This window comes from Mesocricetus auratus, unplaced genomic scaffold, assembly GCF_017639785.1.
Source record: "Mesocricetus auratus isolate SY011 unplaced genomic scaffold, BCM_Maur_2.0 Super-Scaffold_6731, whole genome shotgun sequence".
Taxonomy (NCBI): Eukaryota; Metazoa; Chordata; class Mammalia; order Rodentia; family Cricetidae; genus Mesocricetus; species Mesocricetus auratus.
The window spans coordinates 5,628,847-5,649,249 of NW_024429185.1; the positions used below are offsets into that span (position 1 = coordinate 5,628,847).

The 20,403-nt window shown below is 42.4% G+C and overlaps 1 protein-coding gene across 8 annotated transcripts in view; it reads left to right on the forward strand.

Annotated features, from left to right (window-relative positions):
* Positions 1-20,403, forward strand: part of Csgalnact1 (chondroitin sulfate N-acetylgalactosaminyltransferase 1) — a 340,304-nt gene that overhangs the window by 167,771 nt on the left and 152,130 nt on the right. For 3 of the 8 annotated variants that reach the window (XM_021230186.2, XM_013117195.3, XM_013117198.3), the window contains one exon: positions 14,066-14,154. The exons of the other annotated variants lie outside the window; for them this stretch is intronic. The gene's annotated coding sequence lies outside the window, so the exon portion shown is untranslated. The remainder of the gene's footprint in view (positions 1-14,065; positions 14,155-20,403) is intronic. 8 annotated transcript variants of the gene reach the window in all.

Here is a 20,403-nt window from a genome sequence, read left to right on the forward strand (position 1 = left end):
GGATGGCTCTTTTCAGGCTTGACATCCTTAGTCCTCTTCACTAGCTCTGTGGGCTATGAATCACAGCATGTGCACCAGGCTGAGGACTGACAGTCTGCTCTGTATGACTCACTACTACCACAGAGGACTTCCTGTCATGGTCGTGTAGTTCTGATCCTGTTTAGTTGAGCTGTTGGCTTGTTGTGCTCAAATGTAGCACAAACAGCACTTTGATTTTTGAATGAAAATATTTTCTTTGGATATAGTTTCAAATTATAGGAAAGTTGCAAGTTAGGAATAATGCCAAGAATTTTCACATACCCTTTACCAGGTTAACCCACTGTTAGCATTTTGTGTCATTTGGTCTTTCATTGTGTTCTTTCCCCTGTGTCCTGTGTATAGAACACATACATAAAACATAGATAATATTTTACACCACATGAGAATAAGTGCATACATCATAGACCTTTACCATAAATATCCAGTGTGTACTTCCTAATTTCAAAGCAGGTATCTCACATAACAACAGCACAGTTTTAATATCAACAAACCTAACATTTGTTTAAACTTGCCTGACTTATTGTCTGTGTTCCAGTTGTAAATTAGTGTAATAACGACCCTTTTTGAAAGCATGTTTCTCTTCAAGCACCAGGATCAGTGCTAATGTTTATCATCATGTCTCTGTGCTCCTTTACTCTGGGACATTTTCAGAGCCTTCCTTCATCTTGTGAAGATGGTTTTGAAGAACACAAACTTTTGTTCCTTTTATATCATAGGGCTACCTGCACAAGACCTACAAAAACCAAAACAAAACATGAACATCAGAGGGAAACTGGCTGGGAGGAGGAAGGGGGTTGGAGGGAGAAAGAAAGGAATGAGAAAGAATAATGGGGGGTGAATATTGTCAAAAAGTATTGCACACATACATGTCAAAATTTACAAGTGAGAAAACAAAGTTAAAGAAAGAACATTCCTTACTTTTGATTAGACATGCAAGACACATTATTCCATTAAGATTCTGCATTCTGAGTGGAAATCTGGGGTAATAGCTATTAAGCAAGTGCCATACTTGAAGTCACATGATGTCCATTTGTCTTTTGTTGTGATATTAATTTTCTTAATCCATACCGGATTCCTTCCCGATGTAGTCGCCATTTTCCTCCCTTAAGCTCCCGAGAGACAGGTTGTTTTTATACCCCATCTGTTTTGATACCTATCAGTCAGTTATTGCCCCACAGTGAGATCAGCGTTATTAAAGCCTCCTCTTTACAATTATGATGTCTGGCTCAGAGCAAAGCTCTGCCTAATCTTATTATATGGCAAGAGCGCAGGTGGGGAAACGGAAGATGAATGGATATAAACGGCTGAAAGGAAGCTAATGTCGCTATCACCGAGCTGCACTGAACACTTGTTTGCTATCATAGTGATTTACTCTCAATAGCCCGCACTTGGGAGTTCGGAATGCAAATTTGCAGTTGGGCAACTACAAAAACATGCTTTAGCTTGCAGGTTGTAGTGAGTGGATATTTCAGTTTCTCCTCCTTCAATCCTTGGCGTCTTCAGCAGCCACATGTGCAGACACAGGGCAGACTCGAAATTACAAGGGCTGCTGTGACTTCATGAGGAGCAGTCCAGGAGCACGTATCTTTGGCAAATGTCTGATGTTTGAAAATAAGACTCTCTTGTTCTTTGCCCTGTTTTGAGGATGAATCAAGAGTTGTCATGGGTTGGAAGTTCTTAAATGTCTTGGTTCATGCTGCCACTCTCATCTCAGCGGCTTTAACAATACCTCTCAACAAAAAGAATGATCTGTTTTTAAAATTGTATAATCAAGTCTGTCAGGTGTAAGGCTTTATATCCTAATAACTTAGTGGCTGTTTGGAAAAAAAACAAAGGAAAATTATCAGTATGAGTTCACTCTTCCGTAACAATTCCTAATAATGGGCTCATCCATGGAATGGAATTGGCCCCAACCACCTCATTGTGTGTGGTGGTTTCTTTTTAATACCGAAACTTCCCAGAATTGTGTGACAAAACTTTTCCTGTCTACTCATCCCAGATAGTGAACCCATGACAGACCAAAGTACAGATACCACCAAAGTTCATCTTGCTGAACCAGTAAGTTTTATTGGGGCAACTTACAGGAATTCGGGTGAAGGTTATTTATAGGAGCAGAAATGATTCAGAGACAGCTGTATCTCCAAGGCCTACCCTAGCATGGGTGACAGCTCACACAGCTGGGGAATGTAGAGCACACTGAATAGCCTGCAGGCAGCTCAGCAGGTTGGAGAGTGTCCTTTTCAGGTGCCTCAGTTGCTAGAAACCTCCTCCAGGCAGCTCAATGGGCTTCTCGTTCTTCCATGAAACTGATGTAGTCTCAAGAGTCCTCTTTGCAGAGTTTCTCCTTGAGAGTCTTCTTTGCAGTTTGGCTTTACTGTGCCTAAGGGAAGGTCTTTCAGTTTCTATTGCTTAGTCTCCAGGGAGGAGACTAATGAATCTGGTCAGATTCAGGGACTTCCTGAAGCTACTTTGAGTTGTTTACCTTCCTGCTTGGGAGCTTCCTGCAGGATGGAATGTTCTAATCTCTGAAGAAACTGTTACACTACAGCCAGGAAGCAGTTTTTCAAGGTTCTGATGCCATCAAAGGGAATGTAGTTTGCTGTACTTTCACGGGTGTGAACTGTCCTAAGCTAGTAATTGTCAGGGTATCCAATGGATGGCCAACATCACTTAACTTAGCTGAAGATTTAAAATATCCTGAAGTGCCATCATGGCACTCCACTGATGTCTCAGGTGACTTAGGACACACTTTGGGAACTACTGTTTCAGTAAAGGAGCTTTTCTATCATCCTTCCATAGCTTTCAGCTAGTCAAACGTGTGGTACAGGTTAGGAGTAAGAAGACTGGAGAAGGGGGAAGGCCTCCAGGCTTGGGCAGAAAGTAGCAATCCCTTCTTCAGTATATGATAGATGTCACTTAGATCTCACGTAAAGAGACTTGACTGAGACCTCTTGGGTGATCCTCCACTGTTTAACTGCTCTGCTCTGTTGTTGATGGACTGAGATATTTGTACTTAACATTTTTTTCTTGGTTCATATTATAATTGGCCCTTCCCAAAGGTATTTATTTTCCTCAGATTAATGGTTTGTTTGTAAAACACTTCAGCATTATCCCCTTCAGATATTTGGAAGAATGCCATACAGTTTTGAGAAACTAGGATTGTGGTAAGATTTATGCCTTTTCTATTACAAGATGCAATTGCTGTAAGTTAGCTGGATTCTAGTAGAAACCTGATATGTTGATGCTATAATTCTGATTTTATGGATTTGAACATCAGCCATGGAAAGACTACTGATCGAAGATTTTTGAACCTTTTAACAACTTTAGAATACTACCTAGGAGGGGCTGCTTTACCTAGCCTGTGGCTTTCAGAGGCAAGGGTTTTGACAGATGTTTTCCCCATCTGAGCACTGGGATAGCACCAGGGTAAATGAATAAGGGAACAGGAAATCAGGGTGCCTGGCAATTCTATAAAGAGTGAGGTGGCTTAGTGTTCAGAGAAAGGATTGGATATCAGCAGATCTTGGCTCTCTCAAGCTCCTAGACTCCAGGTCAGGTTTGTCCCTGTGACATGATCCATTCCAGAAAGGTCGCAGAATGCCCTTTCACTCCCCTGAATCTCTGGGTCCACTTATATCTGTGCGAGATTCTGAGTTTAACTCGGTTCTTTTTTAATGACGAGGATAGTGAGGCTCAGAGCCCTGAAAGAGTGTGTTATCCCAGGTTCTATGTATAGGGACATGGCACAGGGACACCGTCCATGACATACGCCGAGCTGCCAAGGCACTTCCTTTCAGCCCTCAACAGTTGAAGGATTTTTATGATCAAAGAGGCAGATGGGTTATGACAGTGAACCTGCAAGAAAGTTGAACGGCAGTGGTTAGATATTGGGATTTATCATAGATCTGTAATGAAAACTTCATAGGAGCAAAGCAGTTTATTCTACCATTTGCTGCTGTATTTTCAATGCCTAGGACACAGCCTGGTATTTAGGGAACTCAGTAAATTTGTCAACAGAGCACACAGTGGACCATAATGTATTTTTTTTGAAAATTGCATACACTTAGATAATCAACATGTCTTTTTGGAATAAGTACTAAACTCCTTCTAAGTTTTTGTAGATGAACTTTATTTAATAATTTACTAAAATTCAATAACAAAACAAAACATTAATGTCTGCAACAATCCCCATCAGCAATAAAGTTATACTGAGAATGTAATCATTATTATTAATCTTTTTGGAGATTTAGTTATTATTTGTATGTGTGTGAGGCTGTATGAGTTCATGTGCTTCATGGGTATGCAAGAAACCACAGGCACTGGGCCCACCAGAACAGTTACAGATGATTGTGAGATGCCTGATTTGGGTGCTGGGAACTGAACCCAGTCCTCTGCAAGGAAGAGTCTGTGATGTCAACTGCTGCTCCATCTCTCCAGGCCCCAATAATCTTGTTGTCAATAACACCTTGTCTATAGGAGTTTGTGGACATATGTGTGTTTACATTTCAATATAATATTTTCATTTATTCTTTGAAAATGTGGTATATGCATACAATGAATTTTACTTTCCTCCTTCAAAACCTCCCACACTTCATGCCCCCATTTTTAAAAATAACCCATTGGAGACCAATTAGTGCTGCTCATATAGGAGTAGGTATGGTGCTGTCCCCTGGAGCAGGGTCAGCTTACTAGGTACTGCACCCCTAAGAGAGCTGACTCTCTGTTTTTCATACTGGTCACAAATGGAATGCAGATATAAAATGGAGTGTAGATACATCTTTTACTTGTGTTGAACATTTAAAAATTCTGACTCCTCCAAGAGGAAAAAATGAGAGAATAGTCTGTCCTTAATAATTAGGGCATCAAATAGCCTTGGGGTTGAAGGAGCTATCTTTCTGGAATTCTGTTGTGATAAATGGACAAGAAAGCCTTGCTATTAATTAGGATGTACAGCATGCAGGGCCTCTATATCTTCTCTATGTCAGGAGGAACTTTCAAGACTGAGAGACTGCTGAGAATATGGATTATTTGGCAACTTTGCCCCATCAGTAATGTGTTCAGTTTCATTTTATTTCTTGTGTTTATTTCTATGGGGAATAAATTAGAGTGTTATACTGTTTGGAGGACCTTCACAGGTAGGCAATATGAGAAGTTGGATCCTTGCACTTGGTTCTGAACTAGTCTGCCAATGGAGGTAGTTTTTAGCCAATTGCTCTTGGGAATCCCACAGAGCATAGTGAAATCCAAAGGGCAAGAATGTGAGCATGGTTTTAAACGAGTATTTTCACTGTGCTGTCCTTCCAGGAAATCTGTAGCTGTAACTAATGAGGAGTCATTACATTATATTCCCAAAGGTGTCCTCCAGGGATTGCCAGTGCTGTGGGGGGCTTTCCAGAAGCTTTTATGAGCAGACAAACTTGGCAATAACTTCCGTGGCATACCTTTGGCCCATAAAGGTTTGGAGAATTCTAAAGGAGAGGTAGACACGTTGTTTAACCCCAGGTTTACCAGATTTCCTCTGCACCCTTCTAGAATGATGCTTGTTTCTTTACACTATTAGTGAACCGCCCCCACCCCCACCCCCACCCCCACCCCAGCAGCCTTCGAGCAGTGTGCCTGGGGGAATGGGGGAAACCAGTGTGCCTGAGGCTGAGCGGTACCTCACTAGGTGCTTTGAGAAGACAGGGATATAAAGGAAGTGTGTCTAGGGCCCGTGATACCTGCAGTTTTGGTAAATGCAGCAGGCAGTATTTTATGATCTAGAGCTGATAACTGCTGCATTTGGAAGAGGTTTCTAGGGACTACTTCCTTCCTGTAAGACTGAGGTAGGCATCTTCATGTTGTAAGCTCACCCCCTCTGTGTGTGGGGAGGGTTCAAATGTGTACTCTAACAAGTACGCACTTGTAGGTGGATCAGAGGTCAATTTCCGGGGGTGCTCTTTAGGTCCCTTCCACATTGTTTTCTAAAGCCTGGTGTTTCATTGGTCTGGTACCCACCTGGCAGGATGGGCTGGCTGGCCAGTGTGCCACGGGAACCTGCCTGTTTCTCCTTCCCCAACATTAAAATTACAAACACATACCACCACAAATCAACTTTCCTTCCTTCCTGCCTTCCTTCCTTTCTTCTTTCTTTCCTACCTTCCTTCCTTCTTTCCCTCCCTTCCCTCTCTACCTCCCCTTCTCCCTCTCCCTCCTTCCCTCCCTCTCTCCTTCCCTCCCTCCCTCCCTTCCTCTCTACTTCCCTCCCTCCCTCCTAACGTAGGCCTGGGGATTGACCTCACGTTCATCCTCATGTTCAGATGGCAAGCATTTTACTGATGGAACTATTTTCCTAGTGCCATCTTGTAAAATCTTTTAGATACCAAGTATATTTACTAAAAGGAATTGACCAGTTGGTGGTGTAGAGGTCCTGTGCCTCCACATGCCTCTCCTCTAGCTGGGGCTCTGCCATTGCAAGTCTGGACTTGAAGGCCAGCAGAAGGGTGTAAAGAAGTAGTTAAGAGTGAGAACAATGCCAAGGGGCTTTCCAAAGCCAGGGATGCTGAGGCCCGAGGCTCTGCTTTGTCAATACCACTGGGTGATTGGGTAAGGCATAGGCAGGTTGGATGTGCTTTTAGAGAGATGGGCTTTGTTGTGGTTCTTTTCATCTTGGACTTTGTGCTTTCCTGTTCTCTAGACTCTCTCCAATTGGCATGTTGCCATGAGAAACCAGGTAGGAGACAGTGTTACTAATTAGCAGGTTTTCATGCTCACCTATCAGGGCACTGATACAAAGCTGGAAAAATGTTGATCTTTTCCAAGAAGGCTCACAGGTGGGAACACATACTCTCAGCAGGTTACAGGCATTGACTTTTGTTGCAAGACATTTGTTAACACACCTGGAAAATGCACAAGCAGCTACATATTTTGTTGGAGGAAGGAGAATGAATTTTAAATTCATGTGGCCAATAATGTGCTCTGATGAGGGCCATTTCTGTTTCCCCTGCAGTCATATGTGGTCACTAGCTGCCACTGTTCCCATGTGTCCCTAAAAGTTCACGTGTTGGAAACATAGGCCCCCCAAAATCGTATGTTAAGGATATTTTTGCAGGTTATACGTTATTGAGTCTTAGATATTTTGTTATAGCAATAGAAAATGGACTGAGACACTAACCTTTTAAACTTGAGGCTGGAAGAGAGACCCTTTGCTGGTCTGCATTCTCTTAGTGGAGTTATGGAGTGATTTGCCTCACAGTAGGCCTGGAGGAAGGAAGAGAGTCAGTTACTGTAGAGTGTTCCAAGTGCTTTGTGACCTATTTTACATATAACTCCCTCTTTATTCTCTTCTACAGCCCTAAGGGGAAGTTCTTATTAGCTCTTTAAATGAAGATTAGATATGCAAACGCAAGATAGAATAACTTGTCCAAGAGTACATAGCTAGAGAATGATGGGAATAGAATTAAAATTTAATTTACTTAGTTTCAAAGTCCACTTTGATGTCTGCCGCCCTATCCTACAGTCTACAGTTCTCACCTATCTTCATAGCCACTAGTCTTGCTTCAGATCTTTGCAATAGAACCAAGAGGTAAACTCATAATTCTGATATGAAGAAAGAAAGAGCTATCTTATTATAATACTCAACCCCTGATTATATATAGTGACCAGCCATGAATGGAGACTGTGTTATGTTTGCAATCAGGACGATCCATCTGAAAGACAAAAATATAATATCATGTCAGAAGACCTGGTTAGTTTATTATATTTAGGTTACACTTCCTCTGACCTTTGAATAGGCAGTTAATGGTGCTCATTGGCTCTGTGTCTGAAGCCTAGAATTTAGTGGCATTAACTAGAATTTTATAATGTTGCAAACAATTTCTTGGAGGAGATAAACACTGTGTGACATAAAACTAATATCAGTATAATAAATATTAACTTAATAAGGTTAGCTATTACATTAGTCTAATCTTTTTCCCAAGTCAAATATCCAGGTAATTCTTAATCTGTCAGAAGGTTTTTGTTTTAACCTGGCTTGTGCTCTAATGTCGAAATCAACATAGACTTGAATAAGAAAGGTATGAATAATATTAAGAATCTTGAAAGTCTAATTACAAAATACCAGACAACAATATTTAGGAGGCACATGAGTCTAAATATATGAGTTTAGAGATTCCAAGACTTCTCAAATGTTAACACCAAGAGGTAAGCATTTTGTTTGACTCTGTTGGGTGGATGATCTTCAAATCTTTCACAGCTAGTGGATGAGAGACATGGACTCCTCATTTTATATAGTGTTGTCTTACACTGGACCATTGTGTGCGGATATGTGTGTGTGTTGGTATGGTTGTGAATGTCTGTGAGTACATGTAGATAGTGTGTTACACTGGACCACTCTGTGTGTCTGTGTACTTATGCATGTGAGTATATGTAGATAGTGTTGATTACATTTGAGTATTGTGTGTGGGTATGTTTGGCCCAGTTTGTGCTTCTAATGTGTCAGCTAATCACAACCAAGAAATACAGGCATACACTGCAGGCTACAGAGTGGTGGTGGGGCAGATCACTGGCCTGGGTCCTTGCAAACTTACCTTTTTTAATGTGAGCCTCGCTTTTAATGACAGAGACATTCAGCCCATGTTCTCCCAAACTCAAAGCAAGAGAGCCCTTATTCACGAGGACACTGTCTAAAATGTACCCAATCCTCAAATGAAGGCATATGTAGTGCCTGGTAACAGCCAAGGTCTTGAAAAGGGCAAGGTTCTAGCACAGTTGTATCTTTTAGTTCTGTCATTTCCAAGACTCATTTGGGTAAAAAAGAGACCTGGAACAGAACTTGGAGCAGTAAACAGTTACCGCTAAACATAATTACATCAATGTTTTTCCACTTAGATTCTTTTCCTGTCAATAAAGATGAATAATGTTCTAGCTTGAGAGAAGCATAACAGACGTCAGAGTCTTTTGAAGTTATAAGCTAAATGCCTGCTGTCTACATGATAAGAAGTCAGTCTCACCATACAAAGTAATGGTTGACTTTTATTTCCCACCTTACAGGCCTGGAGCTCTAGAAAGTGAAATGATGAGTGTGGATCACTATGTAGTTGGTCCTTAATAACGGATGAATTTTCCAGGGTCATTCTCAGAGTTGAGGACTCATTAGATTTCAGTAAAATATTTCCTTCTTATACAATGAATCACAGATTCCTAAAACAGTAAAAATAGATTTCATATGTTAAAATGGATGTCTAGTAGAATTTCTTCCTGAATTGACAACATTTTTATTTGAGGCCTATGGGAGAGCATCACCTGCACATTTGTCCTTATTTGAATTTTAGCAACATGGATAAGAAAGGCTTCATGAGTCCCTAATGGAGCAATCATGCCTGAGTATGCTGTTTCCCCATCCCTACTGCCTCCTCCTCCATCCTAGCTGTTCTTTTTCTGGTGGGGGGTATATGACTTTATTTTTAACATTAAAGTCCTGTTTCTCTTTAATAGTTTTTAATTTTTTAATCTGAATTCAGTTTCCCCTCCCTGTGCTTCTCCCAGTTGCTGCACATCTCTCTCCCATTCAGATCCACTCCCTTTCTGTCTCTTGTTAGAAAAGAACAAAATAAAACGGACTAAGATAAAACAACAACAACAAACCCATATTCAAGGTGGACTAGCAAAACCAACAGAAAAATAAAAGAGCCCCTTGAGAAGGCACATGACGCAGAGACCCCCTTGTGTGCACACTCGGCAGCCCCATAAAAGCACTAAACTAAAAGCTGTGGTATATATGCAGAGGACCTGGCACAGAGTTGTATAGGCCCTGTGCTTGACTCTTCAGTCTCTGAGTCCCTTCCTCTCTGGCACTTACACTCCATCTTCTCTGCTGCAGGCTCCTAGAGGTGGAGGGATTCGATGGAGACATCCCATTGAGAGCTGTGTGCTGTAATGTCTCTATCTCTGCAAACCGTGTCTTGCTGTGAGTCTGTGTATTTGTTCTCCTCTAGTCCTAGCTGTTCTTGGATTGGCTTTCTTTAGGTAAAATACTCACTTGTTTTCTTTAAGTAAAATTCCTCCTAAATGGAGTTTGAGGTGCTTAACCCAAAGCTTGGTGTCTTTCCCGAGATTTAGAAAATTCTCAGTGGCTGTCTCTGAATCTCTTGTGCCTTCTTGACTTTCTCTTCTCTTTCTGGGACTCTAGTCATGTGTCTCACATGTCACTTAAGCTTATTTCTATAGTTTTTCTCTTTTCCTATCCGTGCTTCTGATAATTTTATATTGCCATCTATTTTCCTAGAGTGCCCCCCCTTACAAAGGCATCTATTCTTCTTGTAATTATTATAGTTCCTTTTGATTTTTCAAAAGACAGATGACTATTATCCAATAAAAATTTCCATCTTTATTTTTCAAGCATAGCAATTATAGCATTTGATTTTGACCATTGTGTCACATAGGTCAGCTGTGAGCCTCTGTTACCTGTCTTCCCTCCTCTTGGATCTTGCCATTTGCTCTCATTTCTTGTTGTGATTTGTATTTTTTAAAGTCAGATATTCTATATTTTATGTAAAAATTATAGAGTACTAGAGAGGCATAGCTGATAAGAGCACTGGTGTCCTGAATTCCATTCCCAATTCCCACATGGTGGCTCACAACCATCCATCTGTAACTCTGGTCCCCGGACACCTGAGGTCTTCCCCTTGCCCCTCCACAGGTGTTTCATCCACATGGTACACAGACATACTTTCAGGCAAAGCACCCATCCACACACATTAAAAACAAGAAAAGAAAAAGAAATAAATGCTGAGTGCCTATGTGCTGGTGTCCTTGGGAAAGGATTGGATTTTTCCCCCCATTGGAAACAGCAGAATAAAACTGTTCAATTAGTGCCATTCAGTTACTTCAAAGATCAGAACGTGAGTTGGGTCTGGTCTTGTTTTCTTCTCTCCCAAGGCACACCCCATTGAGACCTTGCCTGAAATCACGGGATGCTTACAAGGGCTCTTTGTCTGTGGTAGACCCTAAAGTTCAATTCCCAAGAAGGCGATGATAGCCAAAACTTCTGCTTGGGATTTTAGACCGTTGACAGCAGCTTTCTTCTCGTCATCCCCCACCCCTGACAACTCACAGCTTTCCATTTATCTCCAAGGTGGAGCAGAAGGCAGGGTTGTTTCTAAGGGTTCTTTTTCTCGGGGTCCTTATCACCCCAAGCCCTTTTTGTACTGGCTGTCCTCAATTTCACTTAGGGCTCCTTAGCTTGGCGAGGCTCCCAAGCTCCGGGCTACCTAGGAATTGACTGATGAAAGAAGCAAAAAGCAAAGGGACAGCTCTGCCCTGTGTGTTTTCTTGGTTCCCTCAAATCCGTTTGTCCTGATTGAAGATGAGAGTCTGAGCCAGCACTTACTTCTTTTGTTTCTCTTTCATCCAACATTTGCTCTCAGTGGATAACCAGTGGAGTTTTCCCACTAAAGTTTGAAATCATGCAATCTCAGGTTCTCCGCGACTGCAGGGTATGTGGTAGCATTATGCACTTGGAACAAAGGTTTACTTTAGGAAGGGGGGATGTGTAAGATATTCTAAATAGATTCAAGTTGAAAGCGTGACACTTTTATTTAGTTGCTGGCCTTTTCGTTTTTTGGAACTGTATGTGATGGAGGCTGAAGATAATGGCAGAATCCCCACCAATGAGGACATCCCTGTCTTGTAGTAGAGACACATGCCTATTTATCGTTTACCTCCATCAAAACGTACACCCCCTCTCTGTGTAATTGCAGGTTGTCAGCTGTTCTTCAGCAGGAAGTAAAGAATGCTATGAAAAAGGGCGAGAAAGCAATGCAAGCAGAAGAAAAGTTTTCAGAGACTGTGTCCTCTTAGCTGAGGATCGCAAGGAATTACCCAAGCAGTGGGGGCTTTTTAGAAGAAGTAGTCCATGTACAGGCTCAAGAACAAATAGCGTAGCTTATTCAATAACTGATTGCATATCGCTACGCACCTGTCATTTCTAGAGTGAAGAAGAGGTGTGTGTGGGCAGTAGGGATAGAAAAAAGGAATAGGAGGTGAATTTGGGCCTTCATAATTTCTCCTAAATGCAATCAAAGCTTAGGGATTCAGATGATTTTTGCTATACCTTAATCACCCCCAGAAACTATGTGAGCATCGCAAGACTAGAAGAGAAGGTTCATTTAGGAATCTTTAATAGAAAAAAACACTTGACTCTGGGAAGAACAGACTTGATCTTAACTGAAAGACAGAGGCATAGCCAGTAACATAAAAACCGTAGGAGGTAAGAGGCACCTTTCTCTTGTATGAAATGGCTGGATTATAAATACAGGAAGGGTCTCAGAAAGCTCCTGAGTGTGATATGCACTTGCTTCCCTGGATTACCATAGCCCTTGCTGCTGACCATGTGCTGACCCAGTTCCTGTGGCATGCCTGGGACTTTGAGAGACATAGAACAATATAAATGACAAATTCTTACTCTACATGCCAGTGACAAACTGTCTATCTATAGACAAATCCAATTTAACAGTGGCATCTTGGGCCTGTTGGTTGCACTCCACTTCAAGGGTGGCCTCCGCATGCTGCCCGCACCTGAACTTGAAGGCCGTATCTGATCGGGCAGCTGCACCAGTTCTCTGCAGAGAGGAAGCAAGCTTGCACGCTGCAATGGTTTTTCCACTGCTCTATTCAGTGCAACCACACCTACAGCAGCCGTCTATGTTGCGCCCCACCAAGCCCTTTACTCCGCATTTGAACTGTGGCAAGGGTCTGCATAGCTGCTGTGAGGTGGCCCTGACAGCTTCATTTAGTCCTTGGCTAAGGGAGGAGCTGAGAATCACACAGTCACCTCTCTCATTTTACCATTAAAGTCGCAATAGACAACACACACTGTTCCTGTTTCTCAGTCAGATGTCTGGGAAGTGACAGATCCTGGCCCCATCCCCATTCCATGTCATTTCAAATCCAGTGTGGGTGTGTTCTACTTGATTTAGTATTTTCACTGCCTATGGTGGAAACCTGATCTCACAGATGCAACAGAATGACCTGTGTTGCTAACTGCCTGCTTCAACTAGATTGCTGCTGACTTCTCATTGCTATAACCAGAGGAGTGACAAGAAGCAATTTAGAGGAGGGGTTTATTTTGTCTAACAGTTGGAGGGTACCTGTCGATCATGGTGGGCAGAGCATCTCAGCAGGAGTGTGAGGCAACTAGCTTATCACCCTGTATCTGAAGTCAGAAAGCAGAGAGATGAATGCTGGTGTTCAGGTTGCTGTGTGTGTGTGTGTGTGTGTGTGTGTGTGTGTGTGTGTGTGTGTGTAATGCTCTGCAAGTGTGCACACATTCATGTGTATGTGTGTGCTTGTGTGTGTGTCTGTACATGCTCTGCAAGTGTGCACACGCTTATGTGTGTGTGTGTGTATGCGCACGTGCTCGAATGTGTGCCTGTGTGTGTGAAGGTGTTTGTGCACATCCAAAGGGCAAGCTTTGGTATCATCCTGTATCCTTTGAGATAGGGCCTGTCTTGGCTGGAGCTGTAAGTTGGCAGGCTAGTGAGCCCTAGGGATCCTCCTTCCCTGAGCTGGGATTGTAAGCACCCTGCACTGAGAGTCAGATTATGCTTGTGAGGCAAACACTTAACTGAGCCGTCTTTGCAATTCAAGTACCTTCTTTGTTTCAATTCTGGACCCTAGCCCACAAGGGCCTGCCTACATTCAGGGTGAGTCTTACTCATCTGTTAAGCCTCTCCAGAAACACCTTCACACACATGCCCAGAGGTGTGTCTTCTAGGTGATTCTTCATCTAGTCAGGTTTTCAGTCAAGATGAAACATCACACACTGACTTTATTCCACACCCCCAGCCCCGAGAGTAGAACTGGTGTACACTTCAGCAAGGCTGGAGACAATTCCCAAACTATTGCTAGGTGAAAAAAAAGAGGCATAGCTTGGCCAAATTTATTCTAGTGAAAAATAAATCGAAGCCCAAGACAGAGGAGGTGATGGGCTTTTTCTTACTAGAACTATCTTTGTGAGTAAATTTTACCCCTCTCTTTTTTCTACCAGAAATTATAGAGGTTAGTAGAGTTTGGATGGTCCCAAGCTTCTGACCTAAGTAAAGATGGAGGACAACTGGATGCTCATCTAACCCACGGGTAAGGAGGGAATCTGTTCTTTGTTCTTCAATTGGATGTCAACTCAGAGGTTGTGCATTCCGGCCTGCCCCTTTGTGGATAGAGCATAGAAAGGAGGACTGACAAGAGAAGTTATGCTTATTGCCAACTGTAGGGGACAAAACCCAAAAGCATGGCCTATGAGGGAGCCATGGATGGCATGCCACTCATGGGCATACTCCCATATTGCCCTTGTCTGGCAAGATCAGCTTGCGCTCTTACCAGGTAAGATAGGAACATTCCTCCTGCAAAGTGGAGGTGCTCCTTGCTGCCCATTGGGAACGCGCTGGAAGATGTACCAGATGGGGCAGGAGATCACCAGTACTCAGAATGGCTGCTCAGGACTAAGATTCATGGCAGCAATGCTCATTGGTCCTTTAGTGTCAGTTGTGGTGACCAATGGATAATCAGTGACAGTCTTACCATGCAAAGTAATGTGGTCAAAGAATGGACCAGGAGGAGTGACTGCTGACAGCTGAGGTTGCAATGCCCCAGGCATGGCTCCTGTCCATCATCAGTGGAAAGAGAAGTGTCCTTCCATTCCCTCTGCCCACCTCCCTTTCCCCACCTGAGCCCTTAGCTCACTGGTCTGAGATCGTGGGTATGCACACCCATGGGTGAGCAGTCATGGGTGTGATATGTGGTCCTTTCTAAAAGAAAAAATTATTTTTATTTATGTCTATGTGTCTATATGGGCATATGCCATCTGTCTGCTGGTGCCTATGAAGCCAGAAAAGGCATCAGATCCCCTGTAGATGGGATTGTAGGGGGTTGTAAGTCACTTGACATGATCATTCGGATTAAACTTAAGTTCTCTGACAGGGTAGGAAGCACTCTTTGTCCCTCATCCATCTCCCCAGAACCAGGGCCTTTTTTTCTCCTTTTTCAGTTACTTTAAAAAAATACTTTTTAAAAATTAAAATATAAGACCTCATTTCTCCATTCCTATTCCTCATTAACTCTTCCCAAATAACCCCTCCCTTTTGAATTAATGGACTCTCTTTCTTTAATTATATATATATATATACATATATATACATACATACATACATACATGTACCTAAATATATAAAATACTATCTGCTCAATCTGTTTAGTGCTACCTATGACTTCAGGGATAATGAATGGTATTGGATAATCAACTGGGTCTTCATCCCTGGGAGACATAGTTTTTCCCATTCCCAGCATTCCTGGGTTTCCTGTAGTTTTTTGTCTATTTGGGTCTATTTTAGGCAGCCAGATTGATAAGGTTTTATGACTGAAGATTCCCTGTCATTTTCAGAATACGGTCAATGGTACTTATAAAGATGTTTTATCCTTAAATTCTTCACATCACACAAATAAAGTATAATGAACTTCCCTGAACCTGTCACCCAGCCCCAACGAATGCTAACACTTTGCTGATCTCCGTGTGTCCCTCTTGAGCTCCCATTTATTAAAACCATTTGTTTGGGGTCTTACTCCATAGCCTAGAGGGCCTTGAACTCATAGCAATTTTCACCTACCTCGTATTCCCAAGTACCGAGGCACAGGGCTGTGCCACCATCCCTGGCTATTTAAAAACATCTGTAGAAATATGTTAAGGCAATTATCAGGCATTATGCCATTTTACATATAAAATCTGCCATATACACTTCTAATTGAAAAAGACTTTTATTTTCACAACCATTATAGCATTATTGTTCCCAAGTGTATTGGATCGTCATACCGTGCAATACCTAATCCACATTCAAATTTCCCCAGTGGCTTCAAAGCTATCTTCTTATTGTTTTTTTTTCAAACTCATATGTGAGCACAACCCCCACTCCATAATTTATTACTATGTCTTGCAACTTTATTTTGTTATGCATTCAGTCACTTATTCCTCTTCCTTTCTCATGGCATTGCTTTGATGGAGACGTAGTCTCCTTTTTCCTACAGCAGTTCGCCCTTCTGATGGATGACATCTGAGTCATATAACTCATTTCTCTTTCTCGGGTGGAATCTGTGAGTTGGCACATTGTCTCAGCAACTTGATTAAATTCAGCGCAATGAGTTTTAGATGAGAGTGCTTCCTAAGTAGCAGTGGTGCGTGCGTGCGTGTGTGTGTGTGTGTGTGTGTGTGTGTGTGTGTGTGCATAGAAGGCTATTAGAATTATCAATATGGATTAATAATTTTGGATGAACTTGGAATAGAGGTCCTTCACTTTCCAAGGGGAAAGGATATCCAGAGTGTAGCCAGGGGTAACAGTTGCTGGAAAAAGCAGAACTTCTAACAGTCAGCCGAGTGTCTTGGGCTGCTCTGGCTGTGGTGTAATGGAATTTCTCACCAGGAGTCCAAATTCAATACATGTGTGAGTTGGCAGACAGGATGGTTTTGAAAACAAGTCTCGAGTTCTGAGTGATCAGACTATGGACAAGGAGCAGGGCTGTAAAGAGCAGATTCTGGATGCAGCCTGTCCTCTGATCTTTCTGGGACTTCCTGGGGATGGAATGGCTGGGCTCCTTCGGTTGCAGGGTGCCAGGCAGAGGCTGCCATCCTATAGTTCAGGTAGAGAGATGTGCATGGCTGCTGTGCAGATTCTGGCACCACAAACAAGGCTTTCCTGTCAGAGTCTGCTGGCCCTGCCTGTGTTTGTGAGCAAAATGAAAGGAATTGATTTCTGTTTGTGTGCCAGAGACGAGCTGCCCACGAGAGCAACTGGCTAGTCCTCATTGTTCTGTCTAGTAAATTGACCTCCATGGAAGGTCCCTCTGGCTTCTTTTTAACTCTTTGATCTTTGGGGGCCCACCACCCAGCTCCTAAATAAATACATGGAGAGTTAGTCTTACTTATGAATGTCCGACCTTAGATGGGCTTGTTTCTAGCCAGCTTTTCTTAACTTAAATTATCCCATCTACCTTTTGCTTCGGGGCTTTTACCTTTCTCTATTCTATGTTCCTTTCTTTCCTTCTTACTCCATGGCTGGTTATGTGGCTGGGTGGCTGGCCCCTGGCATCCTCCTCTCCTCCTTTTCTCACTCTTCCCTCTTCTCTTTTTCTCCTTCTGTTTATCCTGTCTGCCTGACAGCCATGCCTATCCCTCTCCAGGTTAGCTATTGACCGTTCAGCTCTTTAATAGACCAACCAGGTGTTTTAAACAGGAAGAGTAACACAGCTTCACAGAGTTAAACAAATGTAACATAAAAGAATGCAACACATCTTTGCATCATTAAACAAACATTACGTGGCATAGATGAGTTAATACAGCTTAAACTAATATTCCACAAAGCCCCCAGGAGCCCTAAATAGATGCTATATTCCACAGAGGTTGTTTTCAGAATGCATTCACCAAAGGCCTGGGGACTGGCAAGAGAGACACCTCCCGGATTGGGGGAAGGGGAGGATTGCCTTGTTTTGTAGTGATAAGGATGAAATCCAGGTCCTTGCACAGGCTAGACAAGAGCTAAACAACAGAGCTACACCCCAGCCTCATCTCCAGTATGGAGACATTCTTTCAAGGCTGCCACCCATCAGCTAACACAGGGTAGAGCAAACTTCCAACAGTCTGGGCCCATAGAACTGGTTGCCAGCTTTTGGTGGCATCAGTACCCGTAAGAGCTCTCTCTTTCCTTACAGTCAGAAGCTATGGGGATTAGTTGCTGTTGAAGACAATCCTGATGTGCACCCTACTTTAAGTCTTGGTGTGAAGACTATGTAAGGAAGAGTTGGAATTCGAAATATTACTATAAAAATGGTTGGGGGGTTTAATACATTTAAGTGATTCCTGATGACCTTCGGGTGAGTGGGAAGGTCCTGGCACCTGCTGCAGTTTCCATCCAGAACAAAAGAAAGCTTACCTTCCAACCCCCGCAATGGACTCTCCAGAGCACAGGGAGCATAAGATGTTTCTACCACATCCTTGCCGCCTGTTTGCTTAGCTTTCTGGTCACTTAGCTGGTTAGTGCCTGAATGAAAAAAATGGGTAAAGGCTAACTTGCTGGGTGAGGAGAGGGTGAACCAAGCTGACATCATGCCTTTCATGCCTTCAGATCAAAGTGCAACCTCAGAGCTCCGCAGCCAGAGGCACACATCCTTCAGACAGCCTGTCAGTGCCGAGTGGAAAACTGGCTTTCCATCCATTTCAGCCTTGCTATCATCTTGTGTAACTCCAGCAGGCTGAACAAGTGCACTTTTGACTCAAAACACCTCATGTTATTGTCTGATTCTTTCAATGTGATTTTTTAGGGTCACAGAAATTTTGTAGAGAAAAGTACTCCAGCATATCTTTAGAAAGTGTTTATCTTTCCTGAGGGAGAGTGAGCCACTGCTTTCTTGGCTTCTATGAAAATGATAATTATGATGAAAGATGGCTACAAATAACAAACTTTTTCATTGTTGTACCCAAAATACATGACAGGAACAAAAAGGGAAGATTTTATCCTGCCTTATGATTTTAGAGGTTTTTGTCCATTATAAAGGCAAAAGCACACAACAGAGTGACTTGGTCTGTGGTGTCTGGAACATGGAGTCGAGGCTCTACAGTATGTCAGAAGCAGCAGCTAGCCTAAGGCCTTGAAAGGCCCATTCCTACCTTCCACAAGTTAGGTCCAACCCTTAAGATCCTACAGACCCCAAATTAGTACCAGTTCCTGAGGAATAGAGGAGCAAGCATTCATAATACAAACCTGGGCAGGGGAAATTTCAGATCAAGCCACACAGTTCATACGTGTTTAATAATCCCAGTTCTCTTGGTTCATTTGCTTTGTCTTAAAACCAATTTCCAGCTTTTTGTTCAGGAAGTACACCTTTCAGTGTTATCTAAGCAATGGGCACAATAATCAATGATTTTATTTACAGTCGGGTAAATATAGTTAGCACTGCAGGAATACTGCACTGTATGTACTCAGTGAGAGCTTGCTCATCATGGCTAGGGCATCTGTATCAGCGATTCCTCTGCTAGTCAAAGCAGCATCAGCTGGTTTATTGGTGTTTGAGACTTAATTGTTCTACAGACCAGGTTTCCCAGAGAAACTCGTGAATCTTGGTGCTTTTTTGATATCCTGGCCCAACCAATTCTGAAAACTACTGTGATTTTTCTGTTTGTCTCGTTCCCAGCCCACTATCCTATTCTTTCACTGACTATTCATAGAGAACGACAAGGGAAAGAGAAAACCGATTGCACAGATTTTAAGGTTTTCATGCATTTGATTTAGGAAGCTGAAATTCTGTGATGCTGAGCTGTAGGGAAATCATTCTCTGAAAATGAAAAAAAAAGTTTATGAAAACATTATTTTTGAGAGATAGTGAGTGTTTAACTTCTTGTTGCTGATTTTTTTCCCTAGTTTCTGGGCCAATTTTGCAATTTCAAACTCATGGAAAACACTTGAGGGTGGATACTTTGATCTTGTCAGATAAAAGACAGAATGATAGCATAAGGTAGGATAGGTGCGTTTCCATTTGTTTGGAGAGCTATACTGAAGGCCATAAAAAATACAGTAGTGAGTGCTTGGCAGAAATGGGGCAGGAAGTTTTAGTTTACATTTTGAATGAATCTTACTTCTTTGGGAGTGTGTGACATCTTCTAAGAGATTGATGGTGGTCCTCTGTGGCGCTGGTCCTCATGGAAACAAGTGCGGAGGGCAGAGGTTTCTGCTCCATTTTTCTGAGGGACTGCAGTTTTCTTTATAGCTCTCTGAAAGGCTCTTGGCTAGTGTAGCTACTTTTCAAGAGGTTTGGCTGTGAAAACTGAGTTAATGCTGTTTAGCATGACTTTCCAGAATTCTTCAAGTGCTGGCGATTTCATCTAGAGATACTTAAAAATTATAACTTCATTTCTGCTGTAGACATTAATAGTATGTTCAGTATCTCTTTGAATGCAAATGACATATTAGCGACATTATTCTCCATTGGAAGAGGTGGCAGCAGGAGATGGTTGGTTCAGTGGTCCTTAATTTTAGATGCTCCCATTATTTTTAGACTTCGATGTAATGTTGCTCACGTATCTCCCACTGTTGGCTCTGCAACATTTAAGTGGTGACTTCATAGCTCTTTAGCCAGGGGCTGGCACAGATGAGATAGAGGGTTTAGCAGATGGATGCATAAAATGTATCAGCTACGGAGTTCCATGAATTAGATACATCTCTTTTATGTGCCTTACTAAACTTGCGCACCACTCAGTGATAGCTGTTGCTTGGAACAGACTGAGGACTTTGATTCACAGCCGTGGGGGTGCTATTCTTTTTAAAAGCTGGCTAAAGATTGAACCCAGGG